The sequence below is a fragment of the Salvelinus alpinus genome, chromosome 2 (genome assembly GCF_045679555.1).
Source record: "Salvelinus alpinus chromosome 2, SLU_Salpinus.1, whole genome shotgun sequence".
NCBI classification, from domain to species: Eukaryota; Metazoa; Chordata; class Actinopteri; order Salmoniformes; family Salmonidae; genus Salvelinus; species Salvelinus alpinus.
Genome location: NC_092087.1, coordinates 73,117,322 through 73,123,526, shown reverse-complemented (window position 1 = coordinate 73,123,526; position 6,205 = coordinate 73,117,322).

Here is a 6,205-nt window from a genome sequence, read left to right as displayed (position 1 = left end):
GGAGAAGAGGCTCAGTCTAATAATAAAGATGGTTCTCCATTTGCGGTTCAACCAGTGACGGCCATGATGGCATCACAGATGCCATCATGCCAATGAGATTGAACAGACCCCACAAAGTACAGTAGCCAGCCCAGTTAGCCAACCTTCAACAAGAGCGGTGAAACACTGCCACCTCCTGTTATGAAGTCATTAAGCTACCACAGTGGTGAGGACAAAGATGTGGGTTATCGTGAAACTTCCTTAGTTCTTTGACTACCGCACAGAACATCAGATTATGGATACACAGTACTACGTTGTCTCAACGTTTTAAGTCAGGCTGGTTTTACAGGTCATGGTGGGTGCATTTTTGTTGTTGATGATTTGGAAAAAATGTACCAAGTTCCATTCTGTTCCCTAAAGATGGCGCTCTTTCCACAGCCTCAGGAAATCAACTTGTACAGGTGCCTGGCTAACAACGCAGAACATCAACTTCCCACTCCACAGCCATCTGAAGAGATAAACGGAATACACAATTTTACAAAAAAGGCTGCTGACGTTATTGTACTGGCAACCTAGTTATACGTTACTGACAGCCACTCTAGCATAGGTGTTAGCAAATGTCCATTAACGCGTGCCAAACAAACCATTTTCCAGACGTGATCTTTGGTTGAATCTTTTGCCCATTTATTAGCAGCAAAGCAAAGATAAAAACACTGAAATAATCACATGAAGGCCTATTACCATAGGCAAAATCATAGTTCCAAGGTGTAAACGGTGAAATGTATGCTCTCCATACCTGTTCATTCCCACTTCCTGGTCACCTGTGTGCCTACACACATGTGACCCATGACCCAAGATATAGAGCCCCACAGTGAAGGTGTCATAATACCCAATAAACCTAGCAGTCAAACAGGGAAATGGTTCCAATCGTTTTTCCACCATTCATTTTTCCCATAGGGAATTTTAGAAACACTTCAAATAAGGGCTGTGTTTCGTGTAGGCTGACCCTGGCGTGACGTTTTGATAACCATGTAAATGTCTCTCGGACAAGGTAACTTTTATCAATATATTCGGCTCTATTTACTCTCAGATTTAAAAATGTTATTTAGCATCAAAGTAGACTACAAATCCCTGGAAGCTCCTGCACATCATCTCTAGCTACAACCTCATCTCATTGCATTTGTATTATTCTGTATGTAAATCCGAGACACTCCATTTATACACCCACCCATCCACCCTGACCAACCACCCTACTTTCGTTTTTGCCTTAAGTAACCATCTGTCTTATGTAACCACAACAAACGTAACATATCCTACTAATTTCAGTATGGAATTATGGAGCAAAGTACAGAGATCCTTGATGAAAACCTGCTCCAGAGCACTCGAGACATTAGACTGGGGGCGAAGGTTCACCTTCCAACAGGACAACGACCCTAAGCACACAGCCAAGACAATGCAGGAGTAGCTTCGGGACAAGTCTCAATGTCCTTGAGTGGCCCAGCCAGAGCCTGGACTTGTACCCGACCAAACTACTCTGAAGAGACCTGAAAAAAGCTGTGCACCAACTCTCCCCATCCAACCCGACAGAGCTTGAGGATCTGCAGAGAAGAATGTGAGAAACTCCAAAACTACAGGTGTGCCAAGCTTGTAGTGTCATACCCAAGAAGACTTGAAGCTATAATCACTGCCAAAGGTGCTTCAACAAGGTACCGAGTAAAAGGTCTGAATACTTATATAAATGTAATATCAGTTTTATATTTTTAATAAATTTGCTCAAAAATCTATAAACCTGTTTTTGCTTTGTCATTATGGGATATTGGTGTGGAGATTGATGAGGGGAAAAAAGCAATTGAATCGACTTTAGAATAAGCCTGTAACGTAACAAAATGTGGAAAAAGTCAAGGGGTCTGAATACTTTGCAAATGCACTCTATACCTTCAGATTACTGTAAGTGGTGCATCAATCAACACACAGTTCTACTGTAGGTGACAGGTGGGGTATTAGAGTATTATAACTGTGGTCCTCTGTGGCTTGGTTGGTAGATCACGGCGTTTGCAACGCCAGGATTGAAGGTATGATTCCCGGGAACACTCGTATGAAGAATGTATGCATGCTCGACTAAGTTGATTTGGATAAAAGCATCTGCAAAATGGTATAATAACTGTTTGCGTGCATACTGTATCCATGCAACCAACACATACTTCCTCATTGTGTATTAGAATCATGACAGTACCATCACAGGGTGTCTAAAAATAAGTGCTGCTTGGTGGGGGTCTGCAAGTTTACTTCCTTGTGTGTCAGTGACATCATTTTGACAGCCTTTCCCATCAGGGTAACAACATCTACCACAAACTCATAAACAGTTTAATAAGCCCAGTTGGGATTACAGGTGTTGTTTCTGATAGTCACAACATTTTTAATCGATCCATTTGTGGAATTTGTAAGTAAAATCACTATCAGTTTAATGGATGACGACCTCAACTAACCAGAATACCCCATCACCAGAACTTCAACTGTCCTTATTATGATTTATTTATTTTATTTAACCGTTATTTAACTAGGCAAGTCAGTTAAGAACAAATTCTTATTTACAATGACGGCCTACCACGGCCAAACTCTAACCCGGACGACACGGGGCCAATTGTGCGCAGCCTTATAGGACTCCCAATCACGTCCGGTTGTGATATAGCCTGGAATCGAACCAGGGTCTGTAGTGATGCCTCTAGCACTGAGATGCAGTGCCTTCGACCGCTGCACCACTCGGGAGCCCCATAATACTGTCTCAATACCCTTTTCTTACACCCCTGGACCAACCGCCAGCCACAAACTCAGAAACACAAGCATTGAAGCAATGATATGACACTTGGGCATTGATTATGTTTATTCGATTGGCTAGTCTTGTCCCAGGATTCGTGCACAAATGTTCCCTTCTCAGATGTATGGAACCAGTATTTTCTCAGTTTGCAGTTGTGGGCACAATGGCAACTAGAGATTTTCAACAATAAGGCATCATCCACAGATGAAGACAACTGACAATACTAACTCATATCCACGGTCAAATGTCTAAATTTGAATATAATGTCATTTTGAATGTCTGGAGTCATAGACACTTGATGAGTACTTTACAAATTGTCCAGATGATATATTTCTGAAACTTTTCTATTGTCTAATATACTGGATTTAGGCTCCAGTAATTTAGCGTGGGTGAGTTTGGACCTCTTGGCAGTTGCTCGACCCGGGTTTGAGTTTCAGTCGGGGCTATCCCCTCCACCAAATTCCCCCTTAACCCTCAACCTTCTGGCCCGAAGCCCAGCGCGCCATCGACTGTGCCACAAAAGCATGCTCATACATTGTGAAAAGACAATAGCCTGGTAGGCTTACAACCACAGATAGCCCACTAGTCCTCCATACTGCTTACCTGCTGTTATCGTTCAGTAACATCCATAGCCTTTTGGCGTTAGTTTGTGTGAAAGCCCCTCAGGTCCAATGACTCCAATTCCACTGCCATTCATTCACAAGAGAGAAGATTGGGAGCGCAGATGAGCCACTTCCTTTACTAGTGCTGTGTATGGCTCCAGAGAAACAACAGCTGTAGACTACCACCAGCCACAGTAGCTGCAGTAGTAGTGGTGGAGATATAGACCCTGCACACGCAGAGGGCTTGTGTCAAACAGGAAGTGAATGAGAGAGATGCATGTAAGCACAATGAGGAAGGCAGAGTGTGGGTGTCTGTTGGCCTCCTTAAAGGAAGTAATTTGTCTCATTTGGAAGTAATTTGTTTCATTGTTTTGAATGTTGGACTTTGATCTTTCAATCTTTAGTTTTGACTGGCTGGGTCATTGATTTTATAGGATTGACCATTATTTATTACTAATCCCAATAGTATTTTGCCCCGTCTTTGCAAAGGTAGTTTTCACATATCTCTACCTGATACACTTGAGAGAAAATACACTTGTCCAAGTTCAAGTTAATTCACATGACAGAGGACAACTGAACTCTGAATTGTGTGATGAATACTAAAAGGATACTAATAGAAAAAAACATGTACTTGTAGTTTTACACGGACTTCCTAAAGGTTAATATCTACATAACAACAAGCCTATATTGAAATGAAAAATGGATCTGGGCTCATTGGAACAGCCACTGTTCCAGGTCCAATTCAGCAGTTCTGTACTTTTCTCTGACCACTGTTTTCTTCTCGCTCAGGGCAGCACTATTAGTCTCCCTACTTCCCCTGAAGCAACTTTGACTGTGATTTGCATTTCATGTGTTACGGTAAATCCCCCCTCTCTCTCCCCCTTTCTCTGAGAGGGAACAGGACCCAAGGCATTAGCTAAAAACAATGGTAGTAAATAAACAGTAAATTCATGAGGTTCACAATGAAGGGGAACGTGAGTATTTCCTGTATTGCTCTGGGCTTGCGATGGATTACTTTATTCCTATCATATTTTTTTATATATATAGTCCCTACTCTGGAAGTCTGAAGCCTGTGATTACTATAATAGCTCTAGAAAGGTCAAAGGTGAAAATTATATCATTTAAACTGACTTTAAATGTGCATTTGAGTTATTGGGAGAAGAGGCTCAGTCTAATAATAAAGATGGTTCTCCATTTGCGGTTCAACCAGTGACGGCCATGATGGCATCACAGATGCCATCATGCCAATGAGATTGAACAGACCCCACAAAGTACAGTAGCCAGCCCAGTTAGCCAACCTTCAACAAGAGCGGTGAAACACTGCCACCTCCTGTTATGAAGTCATTAAGCTACCACAGTGGTGAGGACAAAGATGTGGGTTATCGTGAAACTTCCTTAGTTCTTTGACTACCGCACAGAACATCAGATTATGGATACACAGTACTACGTTGTCTCAACGTTTTAAGTCAGGCTGGTTTTACAGGTCATGGTGGGTGCATTTTTGTTGTTGATGATTTGGAAAAAATGTACCAAGTTCCATTCTGTTCCCTAAAGATGGCGCTCTTTCCACAGCCTCAGGAAATCAACTTGTACAGGTGCCTGGCTAACAACGCAGAACATCAACTTCCCACTCCACAGCCATCTGAAGAGATAAACGGAATACACAATTTTACAAAAAAGGCTGCTGACGTTATTGTACTGGCAACCTAGTTATACGTTACTGACAGCCACTCTAGCATAGGTGTTAGCAAATGTCCATTAACGCGTGCCAAACAAACCATTTTCCAGACGTGATCTTTGGTTGAATCTTTTGCCCATTTATTAGCAGCAAAGCAAAGATAAAAACACTGAAATAATCACATGAAGGCCTATTACCATAGGCAAAATCATAGTTCCAAGGTGTAAACGGTGAAATGTATGCTCTCCATACCTGTTCATTCCCACTTCCTGGTCACCTGTGTGCCTACACACATGTGACCCATGACCCAAGATATAGAGCCCCACAGTGAAGGTGTCATAATACCCAATAAACCTAGCAGTCAAACAGGGAAATGGTTCCAATCGTTTTTCCACCATTCATTTTTCCCATAGGGAATTTTAGAAACACTTCAAATAAGGGCTGTGTTTCGTGTAGGCTGACCCTGGCGTGACGTTTTGATAACCATGTAAATGTCTCTCGGACAAGGTAACTTTTATCAATATATTCGGCTCTATTTACTCTCAGATTTAAAAATGTTATTTAGCATCAAAGTAGACTACAAATCCCTGGAAGCTCCTGCACATCATCTCTAGCTACAACCTCATCTCATTGCATTTGTATTATTCTGTATGTAAATCCGAGACACTCCATTTATACACCCACCCATCCACCCTGACCAACCACCCTACTTTCGTTTTTGCCTTAAGTAACCATCTGTCTTATGTAACCACAACAAACGTAACATATCCTACTAATTTCAGTATCCCAGACCTACATTTACTATGTTACATCTCGTCTATGAGACCAGGCTGCTAGCTGACACCTTTGCTAACAGGTATTGCGTCAATTTAAAACTTACACAAGACACTTCACAAAATTGTCAATTTAAAGAAATGTAACCAATTTATTAATTCATAAATGTAGCTAACATTAGATAGTTAATCCAGAGATTCTTACCTTTGCCTCGATTCGGCAGTCTTTTTCAGATCAATATGGCATTTATAGTTCTTTATGATAGCCACATTAGCAGCTAATTGGCATTTCATTTTGGGGGTAAATACAGGCGAATATATTGATAAAAGTCCTCTTGTCCTAGAGAGATTTACACTG